This window comes from Aotus nancymaae, unplaced genomic scaffold (assembly GCF_030222135.1).
Source record: "Aotus nancymaae isolate 86718 unplaced genomic scaffold, 86718_ANA_hifiasm-v0.15.2.pri h1tg000059l, whole genome shotgun sequence".
In the NCBI taxonomy this organism is placed as follows: domain Eukaryota; kingdom Metazoa; phylum Chordata; class Mammalia; order Primates; family Aotidae; genus Aotus; species Aotus nancymaae.
Window position 1 is genome coordinate 73,693,967 of NW_026988473.1, and position 23,001 is coordinate 73,716,967.

At 33.6% G+C, this 23,001-nt stretch overlaps 1 pseudogene; it reads left to right on the plus strand.

Moving 5' to 3' along the window:
• The first annotated feature begins 13,362 nt into the window (after nucleotides 1–13,362).
• On the plus strand, nucleotides 13,363–13,471 carry LOC135270267 (5S ribosomal RNA; annotated as a pseudogene).
• Nucleotides 13,472–23,001: the final 9,530 nt, after the last annotated feature.

A 23,001-nucleotide genomic window follows, 5' to 3' on the forward strand; every position in this document is an offset into this window, starting at 1 on the left:
GTACTGTTGTGGGAGTCAGGGTATGAGCACGGAAATTGAAATTTAGGGTTGGAAGGATTTCTGGAGAATGTGACTCGAGCTGGAATTAGATGGATATTAGGTAGAAGAAATAGCTACAAGAAAATTTAGCTGCCTAGAAGAAAGAGAACTTACCATGTTTCTCTTCAACATTTTGGATAGAAAGAATATTTTTGTGAAATCACAGAAGCAGGAATTGTGTCATTATTTTTGAACTGCCTATTTTTGTAATATGGCTAAGGTGATGGTATATGTTTTAGTGTAATAAGAAATGAGAGGTTATGATGAGCTTGTATCCTTTGTAGGGACATGGATGAATCTGGAAACCATCATTCTCAGCAAACTGACACAAGAACAGAAAAATCAAACACCGCATGTTCTCGCTTATAGGCGAGTGTTGAACAATGAGAACACATGGACACAGGGAGGGAAGCATCACACACTGGGGTCTGTTGGGGGGGCCAAGGGAGGGACAGCGGCGGTGGGGAGGTCAGGGAGGGATAACATGGAGGGAAATGCCAGATATAGGTGATGGGGGGTATGGAGGCAGCAAACCACATTGCCATGTGTGTACCTATGCAACAATCCTGCATGATCTGCACATGTACCCCAGAACCTAAAGTACAATTAAAAAAAATGGAAATAAAATATGTGGAGATAGACTTGGCAGTATATATTGAAGGAAATAAATATTTTTAAATGTCTTTTTAAAAAAAAAAGAAATGAGAAGTAGTTAGGAGCCAGAATTTATAAAGGATTTTTTGTCCTGATAAGATTTTCAAGTTTATATGGTGGGAAACCATTAATATAATTTAAACTGGAGAAGAGATGATGAGATTTATATGGAAAATTGATGTTGCTTAGAACATGTACTATACAATGAGTCAAAAGCCAATTCTAGTTTTAAGAATAGAGATTGCAAGAATAAGAAATAATGGACCCCTCCTCCTTTTCTCCCCTATTGTGCCCTCTAAGTACTATATTCTGCAAGGACCTCACATCCTTGTATGAAATCTGTTTGTTTACCTAGGACTCCAAAAGACTGTGAGTTTCCTTTGGGCATTGACCGTGTCTTACTCACTTTTGTCTCTCCAGAGGCTAAAACAGTACCTGGTACACTGGTACATGATTTATATTACTACAAGATAAATTGTTATTGACCAAATAGACTATTCAGGCATGATTCTGATGAAGTTGAGAATAAGTTCGGAATAAGAGAGAAAAACAAAGGGCAATAATTTCTACTTCAGAAAATATGCCGGAAGCAACCTTGAAATAAATAATAAAACAGTTTATTTTTTTATAAGTCTGTAATATAATCTGTATGCTATTTTTATAGGTTTATTTAAAACATTATACCTGAAAAATGAAAAAGGCGGTAATATCCCTTAAAGAATTTATAATCAAATACATTGTATCCAACAAACATTGGAGTTTATGTTGAACTATAATTAGAATAGGAGACCAGCATTAGAACAATGATTAGCAATTAGATTTTTTTAAATAAAATTTGATTATAGACTCTGAGAAGTCTTTGTAGTGTATTGAGCCTTAACGTTCTTAGAAAATTCTGAAACATTCTTAGAAAATCCACACAATAAGCCATCATTCTTCCCTTATTCTCTTTCTTTCCAACTCTATGGCTTTGGTCCAGGGACATTTCTTTTCATATCTGTATTATTGCACTAGCATCCTGTTTGACCTCGTGTTGTCAAATCTAGAATAATAATTTAGAAAGGGAATAGATTTTAAGTCAAACAGACAGAACATTGAAGCCTGGCCTTCTACCTGTTTGTCAAATAGCCTAATTGCTTTAAAAGTCTTTTCTTTATGTTAAAAAAAAACCTTCCCTAATTGTAAGGATTATTAGAAGAATTAAGACAGACATACTTTAAATACTTTTAATCACAATAAATGTAATCTTCAGATATTTTTAATTACTTCTGGTTTCTTACCAGTTGAATCAACACAAATAGTTTAGGTAGACAGAAGTGCCGTGGGACAGAGGAACAAATGTGATGTATTGAATCTCATCTCAAATCTTGTCTTCATTTCCTACTTGTGTGATCTGAGACAAGTTATTTATTTTTTGAGATAAAATTTATTCATCTGTAAAATGCAGCTATTACAGAATTTAAAGAGTTAGAAAATGTGCAAGAAAGGTCCTAACAGTATGCCTGGCTCATAGCGTCCACCAAATAAATGCTCTGTAATAATCTATGCCAGAGATCATTCTAAATTTTAGTAAAGATTTAGACATTAAAAACTAGTACATGACTTCAAGGATTTTAAAAACTAAATGAAGAAGCAAGCAGACCCTCACACAGAACTTCCCTGTGTTCTTGATTTTCTTGTAACTTTCCTTAAAAATCATCTAAATCTGGTTTAGAAAATTTCAAGTACAAGTAGGAACAGCTTTAACAAAAATGACTGGAGAATAAGCATCCTAAAGTGGGCCTCAAACATTGTTCACAAATAAAGTTGCTTCAGTGAATCTACATACATACTCAAATGAACTATGGCGTAGGAGCCGTAAAGTATCTTGGAAAAAGCATGATCTTTGCAGACAGGCAGCTTTGGCATCAGATCCAAATCTCAATATCCTGATTATAAAATTATGGACAGTGTTTCTTGTTTTGCAGGGTTGTTATAAGAATTAAAAATAAGGTGAATGGTACCTAACACTACTTAAGTTTAACTCACATCTTTCATTCCTTTTCCTCTGAAGAGGAGATGGGTACATCAGTCTATCATAGTCTGATAACAGCAAATAAGATTATTCTAAGCCCACTGACTTGAAAATCATTGTCTTGTGGTAATGAGAGTTTAAGTTGGAGACTTCCTGAGAGAGAATATCTGCTGGGAAGTTGTTATGAGTCTTTAATTCTTCTTAACATTTATAAGTTATTTTTAAAGTTGTACTTTCATTGTATATTTTTTCTCTCCCACTCCTTCTGTATATATCCTTATTATAAATTAAGATTGACACTCTATTTTACCAGTCTCTTCTGTTGGATTATGATTATGTCATTCTACAACTGATCTTGATGGACTCCGATAATACGACTGAGTTGCTTGGTCTTTAAGTATATGAATACAATTTTGGATGGAAACAAATGTATAACCAATATTTAGTGAAGTGCCTGGCATGTTCTGAATAACTATTGACATAATGAATGTTTAAAGTAATATCTGCTTATGATGCCATGCCTAAGAAAGCCAGATAATGATCCTCTTGATATTCATCCATTAATACACTTTAAATATATTTATTAAACCTCTACTCTATGATAAACACTCCTAGGTACTGAGGAAAGAGGATTAAATAAAACAAACAATAATTCATACCCTCATGTGTCTAATTTGTGGTATGTAGGAACAGATATTTTAACTGCAATTTAACCGCATAATAGAAACTTGCTTAAAAATAACATTTTCTTGATATGAAATTATGATTATATAAACATATCTCCCATTTCCTAGAGATTTAAAAGATGGATTTAATCATGGATGTTTATAGAACAAAAATACTAGAGCATAAGCATTCAGTCACTCAACAGATGATTTTTGGGTGCCTAGTATATAATGGACACTGAGCTGAGATACTGAGGAGGCAAGATCTAATAACACATGTGTTAATTGCTCTCTTGTAGCGTGTAGCCTCATGGGCAAAACTAACAAAAAGATAATTACAAAGTTGACTGAAACTAGTACTACTATCTATTAAGCTCTCCAGACGGAACATGATAACATGAGAAATTTGAGTCTTTTAGTCTACTATTCTGTTGTGTTCATTAAAACACAGTATCAAATTGTAATAAAAGAATTGCGATTTATGAATTACTATTAATAATATATAATAAATCTAATTTATTTGCAGTTTATTAAGGACATTGTGAAATGTGATAAAATTACTTCCTTGAATATTTAAAAAGTACTTGCCTTATGTACTCTGAAACCCCTTTTTTGGCTATAGTCCAATCTAAACTCATCAAAAGTCACAAGTAAGCTTTATCACCATCATCAGTTTTGAAAAGTTCTAGAAACAAAATTATACACACACTGTGTAATTTTAAACTTTTTGACTATAGTAAATTTTAGAACAATTTAACTGTCATGGCAGGAATCATGAATAATATAGAATAAAAAATAAGAACAATGAGATACCATCATTACTGAGAAGTAGAGTCTAAAATTAGCTAATGTGGTGAATAAGACATGAATGTACAGTTGCACCTTTCACCTCCCAGGATTGTTACCGGAATCCAATTTCAGGTCAGAATGTTGTCTCATGGTAAGTATATCACACCAGCATTTTACAATAATTTTTTAATGTTTTTAACTTTAATTAATTAATTAATTAATTAATTAATTTAATTTAGAGACAGTGTCTTGCTCTGTTGCCCAGGCTGGAGTGCAGTGGCATGGTGTTGGCTCACTGTAACCTCCACTTCTCGGGTTCAAACGATTTTCCTGCCTCAGCCTTCCAAGTAGCTGGGACTACAGGTGTGTGCCACCATGCCTGGCTAATTTTTGTATTTTTAGTAGAGATGAAGTTTCACCCCATTGGCTAGGCTGGTCTTGAAGTCCTGACCTCAGGTGATCTGCCCGCCTCGACCTCCCAAAATGCTGGGATTCCAGGTATGAGCCACCACAGCTGGCCTTACAATATATATATTTTTAAATGTTTTTATTTTTAATTTTTGTGGTACATAGTAGGTGTATATATTTGTGGAATACATATGATATTTTGATACAGGCAGGTGAAGTGAAATAAGCACATAGAGAATGAGATATCCACACCCTCAAGAATTTATCCTTTGAGTTACAAAAAATTCAGTTATACTCTTTATTTTAAAATGTACAATTAAGTTATTATTGACAAGAAAGAATGTATAAAACCTACTATTTTATAAGACAACAGGTGACTACAATTACTTTTTAAGATTTCTTATTGGCGTATCCCCTTTGAGTCAAAAAGAAAGACTGATTCTGTGATTGGATGATTTGTGATGTATAAGAAATAGGCCACTTTGAAATAAGCCCTTCGATAATTTTTCTTCAGAGACTAGTACAAGATCTTAAATTCATTTAGAGGAAAGGCTATTTAATTATCAAAATGTAAAATGCTTTGAATCAATTTGTGTCATCTTACAAATAAAGTTTTTTTGTAAGGATTAAAGAGCAGTAAAACTGTATAAAATCTCACATAAAAATAAGCGAGAATGAAAACTAACTTATTACATTTTAAATCAATATGTATCTCAGAGGTGAAATGAGTAATACCCCAGGAGGTTTAAGATATAGGTAAGAGGTGAAGGAAAAATGAAGGAACTCTACATGTTAGGCAAGTAATATATTCTCCCATGTTCTGAAACTCTTCTCACTATAGATTCTGTATTATGAAATTGATCTATATTTCAATTTGCACTTATCAAGTTGTAGCAATTTACTCTTTATTGATATTGAGAATATACTTAAATATTTTATACCTAAACATTTTAAAATCTCTCAAGATTTATTTTATTAAAAATTTATTGCAACATTTTTTGTATTTCCTAATATTTCAAAACACAAACCTCTTTTCTAGTTCAAAATAACCTTTTTTCTAATAATAAAATGAAATCTCTTAATCATAAAGATCAACACATAAAGTGCAAATAAACTACAGATTACTTACTGTTAGCGTTTTGGTGATTATAGATAAGTCCAAATGAATAATTACATAGAAAGCATTATTTATATAAAATTTATATTCATGCTACATTTATTCTGTAACCAGTATTGTTGCTCAATAATATGTCAAGGGCATCTCAGTTAATACAGATCTAGATTATAGGTGTCTGGTTTATAGTTTGGTTGCAATAATTTATATATGCATTCACCTGTAGATGGATATTTAGATACTCCCCCACTTATTTTATTTCTATTGTGTGTTTCTTTAACAAATATCTAAACACATTTTTTGTCCATGTGTCTTATTATTGTCTTAGGATATATTTCAAAATGATAGAGTGTTAGGTCAAAAGATATGCAAGTTTAAGTAAATTTTGACATAGGAAGTGTTTCCAACATGGCAACCAAAAGTGTCTGAAGAATCTTCCTCGCATCAATCTTCACTAGGTTTTTAAATAGACTTTGATGCTCTTTTAAATATCTAAAATTTCACTGGCATTGGAGGGGATCAGTATGGCACCTCAAAATATGTCATTTTGGAATAGGATTATTTTGAGCTGAAGGCAATTGAAAAACAACAGACACAGGAAAATCTCTCTGTCCTCTCCTTCTCTAAATAAAGGAAGGACATAGATTTCCTTTGTAAAGATGATATACATTTTCATTTGTAAAGGTGTCCTCCTTCCCATATTAGAAAGACTGTAGATACCACCTGAATTGAGTCTCCATAACAAATCTTACTAAACAAGCCTTATCTGCCACATATTTTTCTAGTCACCTCCTCTCAATTTATTGCCCGTTGTTAAAATGGCATATATGCGCCAAGTCTGCTGCTTTAGATTTTCACTCTTCTGTGGACTCCCTATGTACATAAAAGTAAAAATAAAACTTGAATTTCTTTTCCTCTGATAATCAGTCTTTGCCAGTTTAGTCTGCAGGCCTCAGGAACATAATGAAGAGGGCAGAAAAAAGTTTTCATCCCCTTCAATGTAAAATCACTTCTTGTTTGCGATGTCACAAAATTGAATGAAGAATGATACTAAAGTTTAAAAATTTAAAGGGCTTTTGAAATAAAATTTAATTTTATAGTACTTATTTATGGTGAAGAATGGCTATCCATATAGATGTGCTAAGATAGCTATTACTCCAGCTTAGTGTAAGATCTAAAGTTAATCATGACTAAGAGATAAAATACTGGATATTTCCTTTCCTCACTTCTATTCTTCTCTTTCCTCCCCCTTCCCACATCTTTTGTTTTATTGCAAACCATATTTAAAAAAATACTTGATTCTTGAGTTTTTTAAGGTGCTGAAACTTTAAAAAAAAAAAAGGAAATTATGCATGCTTCTCTTTTCTAGGAGCTTACAAGTGGTACTGTAAAAATAAAGAAGTATTTTAACTTGATTGAAAAAAAAATGCAGAAAAACAACCTTAAAAATAGTGGACTTTTTTATGGTCTAGTTTTGTGAGTGTCGAAAAAGACCTTCCTGTTTCAGTGCTGTTCCCTGGTGAAAATATCAAAGGCTTTTGAATCAGGCAGATGGTCATTGGAAATCTGGCTCATCTGCTTGTCAGCCATCCAACCTGAGGCAAACCTCTTAACTGTTAAGTCTAAAAGTCCTTATTCGTAAAACAAGGTAATAATGGCAACTCTTAGAAATTCTTTGAGAATAAAGATGTTTAGAGTAACTCTACCCATAGCTCAGTATTTCTGCATTCAGTGAATATTATTTTCATTCTTCAGTTTCTTTGTACTTGCAATTCCACACCAAAAACTATGAAATGTTAGGGGAAAGACAGTGGGGGATGGGGAGGTTGGGAAGGGGTAACACTGGGAGAAATGGCTGATGTGGGGGACGTGGCATGGAGACAGCAAATCACCATGGCATGTGTGTACCTATGCAACAATCCTTCAAGATCTGCATAGGTACCCTAAAACTTAAAGTATAATAATAAAAAAAAAATAAAACACAGTTCTTTGTATTAAAACTAAAAACAACAACGTAACACACCAAAAAAACTTAGGGCTTAGAATGAGAAGTAACTTCTTCAGGCATAAATAACGATTAATTTACAGTTACATAATTTGAAAGTACAAAACCCAGAGTTTAGTTCTTACCTAGAATTGATTGATTTTCTAAGACTTTATCTCATTTCAAAATTCAAATTACCTTAAAGAAAGAAAACATCTTAAGTCTAGTTATCACTTACAGTGTTACTGACTATAGATATACCAAAATATTTCCTGAAGTGGTCGTAACTCTTACATTTCATATAAAATTAGAAACCGTCAATAAAAATGGAACATACCACATGCTTTGAGGGGAATACCCAGCAGAAATAAGGATATTTATGGATTATCAAAGGACTGAGGGAGAACCTCTGTGCTAGGCATTTATCCTATGGTACTGCATTTCTTAAAAAAAATCCTATAAAAATATTGTGTCATGGATGATGTTATATCATTTTGAAGAAAAATCATGAGGTTCCATGAGAAATTTAGTAATGAGCAATAGAGACTATATTCAAAATGAAGTCAGTTTGTCTTGAGAATTTATGGTATTCCTGTTATAATGCCTTCAGCCAAGGTTGACAAACTAATGGACAAAAAGTCCAACTTTTCTGTTCTGTCCAGGTTATGGTCCCCAGCATAAATTTCTAGACCCTTTTGGTGATCCAGAAGAAATCAGCAACTCTTATTTAAAGACCACAAGTAAAAGAAAATGGGACCTTAAGATTTAAAAAAAAGACTAGAAAAAAATAATTAAACCTAATAATTAAGAAGCAGATTAGATATTTCTCTCTGCAATTATCACAGCAGACTTCCCCCAGTTTTTCTCTCCACAATCTCCTCACAATCTCTATTTCCACTGTCCTCACTAGAGCCTCATTACTTGGGGTTTATAATAATAGTCCTTTGTAAATTTGCGTAGCACTTTGTACTTTATAAGACATATTCACAATTGTTAGTTCATCTGGTTCTAATGGCAATCCCCAGAGGCAAGATGGGCAGGTAATTGAGGTTTTTTGTCTTTTATGTTTGTAGAAATGGTAAGAGTTCTAGGAAATTGGTAGAGAGGTTGTAGACAGACAGGGGTGCTTAGAGTCATGGCATGTACGTTAAGAGGGCAGCTTGTCTCTTACAAATACTGCTTACAGTGGGTCTTGATGAGATAAATTGAGCAGGAAAAATTTGGGTTCTGCATTTAGGCCTCAGCAGCTCAAAATATTTATTCAACTTTATTGTAAATGTTATTGTTTATTTTCTAATTACTTATGTAGAGAAAACATAGTCATCATCGTCATCCGCAATTGCAGATTTGGACATTTGTTTAAATATAAGCAGTATACAGAGAAATATAAATAGTCCTCAACCAAGGGGATGATAATAGTCAACCAGAGCTATGACTATTTTGTTCACCTTGTATCTTAGTGTCTTACACCTACTAGTTATTGGGTGCTTGTGGAATATTGTATTACTGTTCACATTTATCTGACTCAGCTTCTGTGATGCCAAAAAATGTGGGAGGATTATATATCTTTTCGTATTTAACTCAGGAGTAGCTATGTGACTTTCTTCAGTCAGTGAAATTTTGGCAGATGTGACATGTCATTTCATGAAACAGCTTTAAGAACTAGTGTTTAGTGCAATATTGTCTCTCTTTTCCCTGCATCTGTGATCAAGGAAAAATAAATTGAGATAAAATCTCTGTCAAACTGAATCAGTGGATAACCAAAGTGAGCAGAACCTTTTTATGAACCTGCGATGGACATAGATGTGAATAAAATGTGTATTTTATAACATTAACTCAAGCCATTGAGTTTTCAGGCTGTTTATTATTGAAGCATAAGCTCACCAACCCTGATGAATAGACTGTCTAATATTTATTGAATAAATTAATAAAGAATGGACCTATTTTTAGTTTCTGATATTGACCATTGATATGGTTTGGCTGTGTCCACACCCACATCTCATGTGGAATTGTAATTCCCAAATGTTGGAGGAGGGACCTGGTTGGAGGGCAGATTTTCCCCTTGCTGCTCTCATGATAGGAAGTTCTCACAGGTCTTGTTTAAAAGTTGGTAGGACTTCCCCTTTGCTCTCTGTCTCTTGCTCTGCCTTGGTAATATTTGCTTCCTTCTCCTTTGCCTTATTCCACGCTTATAAGTTTCCTAAGCTCTCCCAGCCATGCTTCCTGTACAGCCTGTGCAATTGTGATTCAGTTAAAACTTTTTTCTATGTAAATTACCCAGACTCAGGTAGTTCTTTATAGCAGTATGAGAATAGACTAATATAACTATGTTATTTGCAAATGACTTGTTATGTGCTATAGGAAATTAAAAATTGCATACTGACATTTTGCAAAGAATCTATAATATTTTTACTCATAAACCATAATTTATAAATTATGAATATAATTATAAATAATAATTCTGCCTTGGGATGAAGGGCAGTTTCATTAAGCAGCTACTAGGTAACAGGGTTTATATAGATCCACAGTAAGAACGAAAAGAAAGAGATTCATTTGCTAATTATTTAAATATATATTGAGTGCCTACCACAAGCCAGGATTTTGTTTAATATATTATTAAAACTAATAATATGTGAATCTCTGCTGAGTAGTTATTCTCCATCATAAGTGAGTTTTCTTCAAATTTTCCCCAGGTCCTGGTAGCTTAATTCTACCCTGGCAGCTAGGGAAGAGATTACATTTTAATCCATGCCATTGTTTCCCTCCTACACAGAGGACGGATGCCTCCTGGGAGTCATTCACACTTGAAGACACTGATTATTAAAGCAAATGTGATAATTTTACTGTTAGCTGAGAGGACCATTAAAATTTATATGCCCACTGATAAGGGCCAGCCAGTTTCCTCTCTAGAGCAGAAGTTTATTAAATCAGAGTCAAGTCAAGGCTGGAAACAACCAGAGGACAGATTGTTGGTTATGGGGCTTGTGGGAAAGAAAGGCTCTTGTCCTGAATGAAACCAAAGTAGTGAAAGAATGAGAAGGAGGAACATAAGTAATTTCGAGCAATTAAAACATTTAAAAAATTTAACTTCTTAGACTGGATTCTGCTGAACTGAGCAGGAAAGCATAAGTCGGTTTTCTATAAGAATGAAAAATGTTAAAAATTCTGGAAAAGTTGGAGGGCAAGATGAACAAGGCAGTTCTGTTTGAAGTGTCCCTGGAAATCTCTCAGACATCTCACATCCTGAAGCTGGCACAGTGGGCCTTCATGGGCTGGCCTTCTCTTTGGCTAGGTCCCCATGAGCAGATAGGTTGTCATGATTATCCCCACAGCTAGAAGCAGCCCTTGCTTCCCTAGGGATGCTCAATGGTATCTCTGTCAGGGAAGCTACCAGGGAAGATTATTAATTACTTAGGTAATTATTGAAATATTATTTTTAAATGATAATAAAATATGGAAAGCAGTGGAGAAGTCATTTAAATTACATGTTGGTTATCAGAGCCATTGACTCATTTGTTTCATTGAACCCGTGTTAGGGTTTAATGCCACCGTAACACCATAGTTAACTTATTGCAAATTCTACCCATTTGTTTTAGCCTATTTCAAATTTTTCCTCTTTCAAGGGTCTTTTATGATGCCTTGAACTGGATATAACTTCTTCTGGCAAACAATTTTAAAATTTCAAACATGACTGTTATTGCATATGCCCTTCACAGTTGCATGGAAGGTTTAAAGAGAGTGGGCCCGCGCCTTATTTGTTTCTTCAGAGCTCAGTGTAGTTCTGTGAATGTAATGGGTGCTTCATTATTATTGATTGACTTTAATATTTTGTTTGATACATAGCTAAATATATTTAATGCTATGAGAAACATAGTTGGCTCTCTGGCTAACATACGGTGTGTTTTCTTTGAAATATTGAAACGTGATACTTAGAATGTAAACTTCTAAAGTGTCACTGGAAATCAACCTTTTCACATCCCAGCAATACATACTGCTAATAAAGGTATATTTTGATATAGCTATGATTTTACTGGCAACTCTATTTTTGAAAACAAAATTCTCATCAAAAATGAAATAAAATTGTAATTTTCTCTCAATTGTAATCAGTTTTTAGAATGATGACTTTAGTCGATTTGCTAATGATATATATGTATATATATCATTAAATATAAAAATATATAAATATATGAATACGTGTGTGTGTGTGTGTGTGTGTGTGTGTGTTTTCTGGAGTCTCTGAACTATCAGTGCATCAAAATTTTCAGTGGCTAAAATTCAGTGTAACACCCAAAGGAACACATTGAAATGGGAACCCCTCTTGTTTGGTCCTTAACAGTTACTGTACTTGGAATTGATGTATTTGTTCTACTCTATAGCTACAGCCATGGCTTTGCAGGACAACAGTCATTTAAATACTATAAGCTGAAAATAACATGGATAAAAGCCATGTTTGATGTTCATATGTGGTTTCTTGGCATCTTGTATGCAGATCCATCTGTTAGATGGCAGAGTGCCTACACACAAGATATTAAGCCAGTTTCATTGGGGGTAATAATGCCAATTAAGAGTGGTACTCAATGGCAAGCTGCCTAATGTTACAACTACCATCTCCTTGTTGAATCTTCTCTTTTGTTCTGGATTCTCCATTGCGTATATAAGCCTCTTTAAATCAATCTACTTTGTGTGTGTGTGTGTTTTTCTTTCCTTTTATTTTTATTGTTTTTGGCAGTGACCGACTGCTTGGGCGTTGGCAATAAATACAAAATTGGAGGGTGCATATTGAGTGGCCAAGTTGACAGGATACTAAAAGCTATATACATCGATCACTCATTCTGAAAGAAAATTACCAGTGAAATTAAATACATGTCACAAAGACAAAAATGTCTTTCTGCTGTAGATTGCATCTTCTTTCTTTCTCAATTATCTTAGAATGATCACGGCAGAAGTAGTACTCAAGCACATATAAATAGAACAAGCTATTGAATGAAGAGAGATCACTGAATAATCAGTAATTTCATTAAATCATTATAGGCCTAAAATTGATCAGGTGAAATGTAACATACAAGAGACTACTTTCCTGGACCATAGGTCAAAAGTTAGGGAGACATGGCAGGAGGTGTCACTGACTTGGGGAAAAGATAATCATAAAAGGTGCTTCAGATAGCAAAGGCTGAATAGTATTGAAATTGCTTGTTTATATTAATAAGTTTTATAAATTTAATTTATATTGATGTTGATTTATAAAGCATTTATTTATGCTGGATGTCAGTCATGGGGTATTTTGGGGAGGAGATGTGAATATGTTCCAATGCAGGTCCTTAAGGACTAATGAGGTAAATTAAAAACAAGAAGCAATTACCTTTAATATGAGGCAGAATAACATATACACCAAATAAAATTTTAAAACATAAAGAATGAAAATTTTATGATTGTTTTACTATGGAAGTCCTTCAAAGAAGAAGTTATGGATGAGTTGGGAATTTATGGAAACAATATATTCCAGTATGCCAATAATAAATGGGGACCTGGAGGTATTCCTTTCAATGACCATGAGTAAAGAAATGAAGGTTAAGGTTTGCTTTGTCATAAAGGCCTAAATCAGTTCATCTTGAAGAGTTTTCACAATGGAAAATTTTGAAGGCAGTGGTGATGTATCACCAGCTTGATGTGGGTAGTAGAAGGTCAGACAGTTCTTGTCTATGGCCATACCACCCTGAACGTGCCTGATCTGGGAAGCTAAGTAGGGTTGGCCCTGGTTAGTACTTGGATGGGAGACTGTCTGGGAATACCGGGTGCTGTAGGCTTAAAAAAAAAAGAAGATCAGACAGTTCCTTTAGATAATTAAGTTTGGCAGTAGCATGAAAATGGTTTTGGACAGATGAGAAACCTGAGTTTAAAGAATCAAGTTAGGAGGATATTTTAGAAAAAAGAGTAATTGTGACAAAATCCCCCTTTTGTACTAGTTGCCACCTTGAAGATAGAAGTTTTTTTTAAACTATCCACTTAAGTTTGCATGGGCAGAACATCTAAAAATAGAAAAGAATTATGAATTAAGATGTAAATTGGTTACCTAAATAATTCTTAATAGAAGACCAAGAGTTGTAAACATGATACATGTTTTACATACCCATAAAATGAGAAAGAGAAAAACCTTATATTAAATGTCAATAATAATGATATAAAAATCAATATATGCAGTTACATTTCTTATATAACAGCAACTGCATGCAGTTATATTTCTTAAACTTTTTTTTCTGTAATGAATAGAAAAAATCACATTTAAGTATGTTAGAATTTCTTCTACCTTACTCTCAGAATAATTTCCAAAAAGGGCTTATGGAAGAGGAGAGATTAAAAAAATAGCCAAGACAATTTATGAAAAACAATCCGACCCTCCAACAAATGTAAATGAGGAATAGAAGCAGGCGGGAGCAGGCAGCAGTAGTTACGGCCATCTGATAGTCAAGGACTGAGAAAAGGCCCTTCTAAATTCGGTTTGCTTTTTACCAAATTTCAGGATGAAAATTGCCCATGAAATCACCCTTTCAAATGTGAATATATTGCCTGAGGGGGCTGGTCTGAGCCTGAAGTTGCCCAATAGAGATTAGAATGGAAGGAATAGGTAACAGGTGGGCTTGTTTTAACAGGGTGTAATTCTGTGAAAATTCAAGGTCCTTCTAGTATTGTTAATTAATAGCTTTCTGAAATCCCACCTCAGTCCTCTTCCCATAGGCTTTGCTTCTTTTTGCTTCCCTACTCTTATTACAGGTAAGCCAAATGTATTAGAACTTGGTGCACGGCAGAGGGGTGTCCATGGTGAAAACTATTTGGAGTAAGCAGATTTGAATTACAAGAAGCAAGAATTGTATTATGCAAATATTCTACATTAAAATTACTCTAAAATTGAATTGAAATTACACCACTCTACACAGAATTAGGCACTGAAAATGAGAATAGATCTGAAACTTACTGGGCTCTGAAAGCTCTTTGTGACTGGGCCTTTTCAGCCAGAAAAAAAGGTAATGGGCAGTAAGACCATTCAGAGAAAGAAATAGAAACACATGGAAAAGTCTCTAGTATGAATGAGTGTCCAAAAGATTGTTAATAGCCACTATAACATTTTAAGTCGTTTTTCTCTCTACATATTTAGATTAAAATGATCATATTACATATTTAGATAACAATTACCTTATTGCATTGCTACAATGCTTTTTTTCTTTCTTAGAAGAATATACCAGAAAGTACTTTAAGTATAACAATGTATAAATTACAGTCTTTGTGCTATGTTGAGCAAGTTCGTGGAATTAGCCACATGAAGGAGACAAATCTTAATTGCCTGAAAATGATTACTTATCTTATGTTTGTGAAGAACCTCCATCATTCAAAAATCTCTTTATGTTAATATTCAAAAATAAAGATACTTTAGTTAGGTGGAAAGGATTGGTATAAAAAGCTGCAACACTTCAATTTTTGCTATTATTAAAATCACTGAAATTATGCAAATATTTTAAATTCTACAAATTGTATGAAAATTTTCTTCTCTTTATTTTTTCTTCAGCAGCAGAGCATTTCAGAGCATAACCCACTTTCTGGAAGTACCCTCTTTTCCTGCCCTTTCTCTCAGTATCTCTGAATCTGCCTTTGATGACAAGTCAGTCAATGAAGTTCTATCTACTATGCTGGGATAAGAGGGGGCACCTACCATCGCCGTTAATTCGCTGTAGCTGGAAGCGATTCTTACTCTACGTTTTTTAGGGATCTTACAATCAGTCACATCAGTGTTACTGTTGAGGTAAACATACATATCTGGAGACCTCGACAGGGGAAAATAGTACAGAAAGAGCTGACAATTGGCCACTCTTTTAAAAAAAAAAAAAAAAAAAGCTTTTTGTTTTGGGGTACATGTGAAGGTTTTTTACATAGACAAACTTGTATCATGGGGGTTTGTGGTGCAGATTATTTCATCACCCAGGTAGTAAGCCCAGCACCCGATAGTTACTTTTTCCTCCTCCTCTCTCTCCGCCCACCCTCCACCTACAATAGGCCCCACTGTCTGTTATTTTCTTCTTTGTGTTCATGAGCTCTCATCATTTAGCTCCAAGTTATAAAGATGTGGTATTTGGTTTCTGATCCTGTGTTAGTTTGCTAAGGATAAAGCCTCCAGCTCCACCCATGTTCCCACAAAAGACATGATCTCATTCTTTTTTATGGCTGCATAGTATTCTAAGGTGTATATGTATCACATTATCTTTACTCAATCTGTCAATGGGCATTTAGGTTGATTCCATGTCTTTGCTATTGTGAATACTGCTGCAGTGAACATTTGTGTGCATGTGTCTTTATGGTAGAATGATTTATATTTGTCTAGGTATGTATCCACTAATGGCTTTGCTAGGTCAAATGGTAGTTCTGCCTTTAGTTCTTTGAGGGATCACCATACTTCTTCCCACAATGGTTGAAATAATTGACATGCCGACCAACAGCGAGTGTTTCATTTTCTCTGCAACCTTGCCAGGATCTGTTACTTTTTGACTTTTTAATAATAGCCATTCTGACTGGTATGAGATGGTATCTCATTGTGGTTTGGATCACATATAATCAATCACAGCAATCTTTTCCAATGAGTTAGGACTTGGCTTCAGATCCTTCTTAACACAGAACTCTAGTTAGCCTTTGTTACTTGATAACATTTTCCATAAAAACAAAACCCGTTTTACAACGCATGCATAGGCCTGACTATTATGGCCTACTGAATAAATGTTAAAGTCACTTTCCACCCAGAACCTACATAGCCCCTACACTGAATCTCAACACTTTCCCCTCCATATTTTCATCTGCTCAGTTCCTGTGTTCATTCAGTGACTATTTTTCTTCAGTCCCTTCTCATCATCTTGTTGAAGTCATAAATTGCTAACCATACCTGCATGACTGTCTATATTACACTAAAATTATATTTATTCACTGCATATAAAAATAAAACAAATGAATTTTTGTAGCTTGAGTGCCTATTATTTTCCCCACAGAAGTGTCAAACCACTGCAGTGTTTCTTTTCTTCTCTTCTACCAACTCCATCCTCACTACAAATAATAGTTCTAGTCATAAAATTAAAATAGAATTGGTAGTAGGAGCAGTACGATGAACAGCATAAAATGAATGGATCAGGCACATAGTTAAGGCCATTAGCACACATTTATAAACTAAATTTATATTTATATTTTTGAAAGCTATGCCTAGAATATCATAGTATAGCCATTGGAGAATAAAACATGTTATTGGTATTCTCTTCATGTTATCATTTTCTAAAACGTGGCTTTAAATTAATTGAGTCCATTTTCTTCTCTTTCTCCAGTTCAACTCTTTATACTCAAATTCCATTAGTTGGTTTTCTCATCTCTAAAGTAGGGACATAAATAATGATAGCTATATTTCAAAGAGAATATGAAGATTAAATTGAGCAAAGCAAATGAAAAATATTCTTTGAGCTGTACATCGATATACAAATAGATTTCTGTTATTTCCATTGGAGGAGTGTTTAGATATTATAAGACACACTAGGGATAAGTTTATTTGGCAGCTGTCTTGTCACTCCAAATAAATTTATTTATCATGTATTTATTGAAGACTTTATAGACTCTAGAGAATTTTCTCTGAGAACACTGCTTTTGAATTTTCTTTTTTCTCCCACTCTGCCCCTTTGGCTGGTTGAATTCTCCACAGACAAGTAATGTCTTAGCTGCATAGCTAAACTGCAACTAAATTCTCCAGGCATTTTTCATAAGATGGATTGAGCACTTAGGAAAATTCAACTTAAAAGTGGAAAACATCCCTTCACTAGAGAATTATCTCCTTCAAGTTTTCTGTTCAGAAGTGACTTCTATGTTTAGGTTTACCAAGTATTCTTGACTTTTGTTCCTGTATATTTTTCCATGTTTAAAGTGTATTGTTTCCACTTAACTAGACTGTAAGCAATTCTAATGTCATTTTTGTTTCTAATATATTGGTTTCTACAACATTTTGATTTTATTTGGTGATAGCAAAATGATAGCAATAATTATAAAGATCTCAGTTTAAATATTTTCAAGTGGTAGAGTTGAGAGTTTAATACAAGTTATATGTGTATCATTGTGAAATAAATTATATACAGTACGACCTATTTTAAAAATAACCATTTATTATAGAAAGGTGCTTTTGTCTATTACTTTTCAAATATAGAAAAAAAAATGAAGACTAAAATATATACTTTTTTAGAATAAACTTTTCCTTCTTTTTGTTGTTTCATTACATATGGTCTCTTAAATAGCCCTGATGGCATTTAAATGATATAATTTCACTCAAATTATTAGCAGTATATGTAAGGATCTATGGCGTGAAGTATATGTGGGTGTTTAAAATGGGGAAATGCTATGATTAATAAGTTTAAACAAATGGCAGATAAATTTATAGCATTTACAGTTGTGAATAAACTGTCCAATCATATTCAGTTGCTATTACTAAAAAGTTATCATACTATGATAATCTTTTCTGCTTGTGCACTGTTTTGCCACAAAATCATGATAAGAGCTTTCTAAGTTTCATGGCAGATAATAAATGGTGACTATATTCAATAGCAAGTAGTCTTTCAGAGTGATATGAACACAGATACAGATTTGTCTGTAATAAGTAAAAATCACATCAGTGTACGATATCCAGTTTTACCTGGTTATGTTGTAGATTTTCAGAATAGCTACTATCAGAATTTTACATTTAAACTAGAAAGCAACAAGGATTGATTAGTCATTGAATTGGTAATGCTGAATTAGTGCATTTATTGTAGGAAATAAATGAAATAAAGTTTGGCAGCAAATGCCTTTGAGAAAATTTTAAGAAAATATTGCAACAGCTTTTTTTAAAAAAATGAGAATATTATCAAACAGTGAGCTTGCTGATGACAGAAGTGAAACACTGTACTTAACTACATCATTACTGATAGTGGCTCACATATTTTTACTTTGCACATACTCACACATAAAGCTATCTTTCCCCTATATAAAGTCTTGATTTCAAAGGAAATTTGCATTATAAAACAAAAGGCCCCATATTTTTGGTTTCCATAGATCAAAACTCAACACATATATTATTACATTTTTGTGATAATAATGATGTTAACTTGTAATTCTCCATGTGTTCTTCCTTCATTATTCATTCACCAACATTTTTCTGAATTTTATGTAAAATATTATATGGAGTTATACAAATATGGAATATGTACTATATGTAATATACCTTTAAGGAACTCAGCACCATTGGAAAGCCAGCAGTTTTCAATAACCATCTACATTAGCTAACTATTGCAGTGGGTAATGGCAAAGAGGGAATGGAGACAAGGTATATAGATAACTCTTTCAAGGAGTTTTGTTATAATAATCATAAGCCATTGAGTAATAATAATAACATAGTAAATATAAAAATGTAATTTAATTTATGGAGTTAGATCACAATTGAGATGGAAGATAATGAAATCCAATGTAAGGTTAGACTTTCCACAAATGATGCTGGACAAATTGGACATTCCTAAGCAGAACTCAAATGCCCATCAATGATAGACTGGATAAAGAAAATGTGGGTCATACACACCATGGAATACTATGCAGCCATAAAAAAGAATGAGTTCATGTTCTTTGCAGGGTCATGGATGAAGCTGAAAACCATCATTCTCAGCAAACTGACACAAGAACAGAAAACCAAACACCACATGTTTTCACTCATAAGTGGGTATTGAACAATAAGAATACAGGGAGGGGAACATCACACACTGGGACCTGCTGGGAGGTAGGGGGGCTAGGGGAAGGATAGCAGAGGATCGGGGGATTGGGAAGGGATAACATTAGGAGAAATATCTAATGTAGGTGACGGGAGGATGGATGCAGCAACCACCATGGCATGTGTATACCTATGTAACAATCCTGCATGATCTGCACATGTACCCCAGAACTTAAATATATGTAAATTATATATATTTAAACCTAATATAATATATATAATATATATTATATATATTTAAACCTAATATAATATATATTATATATATTATAATGCTTATAATTTTAAAGTATTACATGTATGACTATGGTCTATTTGTGTTAATTTTTAAATTATGAACCTTGATCCATACAACATATCACATTAAAAAATAAATACACCTGTAATCCCAGCACTTTGGGAGGCAGAGGCAGGTGGATCATGAGGTCAAGAGATCAAGACCATCCTGGTCAACATGGTGAAACCCCGTCTCTACTAAAAAAATACAAAAAATTAGCTGGGCATGGTGGCTCATGCCTGTAATCCCAGCTACTCAGGAGGCTGAGGCAGGAGAATTGCCTGAACCCAGGAGGCGGAGGTTGAGGTGAGCCGAGATCACGCCATTGCACTCCAGCCTGGGTAACGAGCAAAACTCCGTCTCAAAAAAAAAAAAAAAAGAAAACAAAAATAATAAAACTGGACAAAGGCTTTAAACAGACATTTCACCAAAAAAAGATACACAATAGCAAATAAGCATATGAAAAGATGTTCAACCCCATAGTCATTAAGAAAAAATAAAAAACCCAATGAGATATCACTACATACGAATTAGAAAGAATGTACCTGAGAATACAAAGTGCGGATGAAGGTGCAAAATGGGTGGAGCTCTCTTACACTCTTGGTGTGAATATAAAATGGCACAGACACTTTCGAAAACAGTTTATCAGTTTCTTATAAAGTTAAGCATAAACCCAAGCCGTCCCTCTTTTAGGCATTTATCCAAGAGAAATGAGCAATTATGATCATCTAAAAACCTGCACAATATTATTTATAGCAGTCTTATTTATAATAAAAAGTTAGAAACGACCCTAATTGGTTCCACTGGTGCATGGATGTACTATTATATCCAAACAGTGGAATACTACTCAGTAATATATGTGAATAAATTAGTAACACTCAATAATGTGAATGAATCTCAAGTAAATTATGTTAAATGAAAGAAGCCAGACTTAGAAAACTAAATAGTATATGATTCCGTTTTTATGACATTCTGGAAAAGACAAGAACAACTTGTTGGATAATATATTGTTCTATATCTTTGTTGTAGAGATGTTTGTATTAACTGCAGTTGACATTTGAACAATGCAGGGGTAAGAGGTGTTGAACTCCCACAGTTGAAAATCCATATATAACTTTTGACTCTCCCAAATCTTAACTACTAATAGCTTAGTGTTAACCAGAAGCTTTACCAATAGTATAACAACAGATTAACACATATTTTGCATGTGTATTATGTACTTTATAATAAAGTAAGGTAGAGAAAATAAAATGTTCTTAAAAAATAAGGAAGAGAAAATACATTTACAGTACTGTACACTATTGATTGTTTCTGTGAGTTTACCTCTGTTTACAAGATGAATCCTTTGTCTGAAATGAACAGAAACCACAGCTGCAGATCTCAGTCTATGGTATATATCAAGCAATTCATTTTTTTTTTTTTTTTTGGTAACGTCATGTCTTTTCACTGACTCTTGGGAGTACTTCCTGCATCACAAGTAGGACTTCATATGGGTATTCAAGGCTACAGAAATGCATTAAACATGATGAAAAATACTCAAGAACTGCAAAAGAACACTTTTCATTGTAATATACAGTTTACTAGAGAGAAACTGCTCATGCCACAAGCATTTTAAGTGAACACCCGCAACACTCGAGCTCACTGTAATGGCAACAGAAGATGGTACAAAACCATTACAGTAGTATAGTATGTACAAAAGTTAGTTTTATTCAGTTATGATTTAATATTTCATCTTTATATTTATTTAAGTTTCTCTTGACTATAGGCAGCACCATGTATGGTTTCTAAGTGTTGTATTTGTAGGTTTGATAAATTTTAACTTTTTATAACAGATTTGTTTATGTTTTATGATAGTAAATGATAAACTAAAATAAACTTATTATTTTGATGATTGGTAAACCAACACTTGGAATTTGAATAATTGTTAATAGGAAAGTTCCTTTTTATACTTTTATGCCAGTTTATAAATAAAAAAATAGAATAATACTATTTTGAAACTTTGTCATTGGTCATCAGTGTTTTCTAACATCACAGAAGGAGATGTCTGTTCCTCTGTGATGTTAGAAAAATGTAATTGCCTCCTGAGGGAATAGTGCACATTTCTGATGAAATTATCTTGCCAAAGCATTGTAATCAAATCTTTATATCCAAATACCAATTAATGAAAAATACAGAGAAGAACAGAACAGGTTAAACTACGCCTATATACACCGTCAGCAAAAACCAGACTGTGGGACACTATATTTCTTTAAACAGTAAGAAAAGACAAAAACATATGGATTAAAAGAGACTTAAAAATGCATTAACTAATTTTATTGTCTGGACTTTATTGAATCCTAATTCAGACAAATTGTTATAAAATGACGCTTAAAGGATAATGCAAAATTTGATCATTGACTAAATATTTGATGACAGTAAGTCATTATGTTTATTTTTAAAATGATAATGTCATAGATTTTTTAAAAGTTTTAATCATTTAGAAATACATGCTGGATTACTTGCAAAAAAGCCTATAATATCCTGAATTTGCTTCAAAACAATTTGGAGATGGGGGTAATGGGTCTGGGATACAGGATAAATAAGATGAGATGATGTGTTGAAGCTGAGTGGTGATGGTTGTAAGGGTTTCTTTATATTGTCTTGTCTTACTTTGTATATGTTTAAAATTTTCCATAATAAAACTAAATTAGAAAGAAAAAGAAAGGGTGAGATGCAGGAAGAGAGAAGGAAAGGATGATGCTCCTGTAGCCATGACAATATAGCCCTTTGTAGATTAGGGAACATTTCACATTTAATATTTCAGGCAAAGAAAGCAGACATAGCTCTCAGCTTCTTTCCTAACCACTTCTCCTCCTAGCATTGGGTCTGTGCCATGGCTTGGGACTCAGGCTAGGGGTACAGTAGTAGAATGGGGAGATTGAGGATCATGGGGATGTTTGTGGGTTCACTGGAACTTCTCTAGGAAAAAACAAATGTTTGAGTACCAGGCCTCTTCAGAGTCTTTATATTTATCTTATTCATAAAGGGACTTGGCTTGGTTGAACAGGAATTATCAACCTACACTTTGTCACATCTTATTGTATTTCATGTCACTACTAGAAGCATACTTTCTTTTCACTCATTTCGCTCTCAGATGTCAACAAATATCCAATTTCGATTTTTTAAAATAAAACTTTGGAGGATCTCTTGCTATGCATATAGTTGTTAAATCTCTATCAAGTATTGCCAAAAGCTGTGGAAAGAAGAGCAGTGTACTC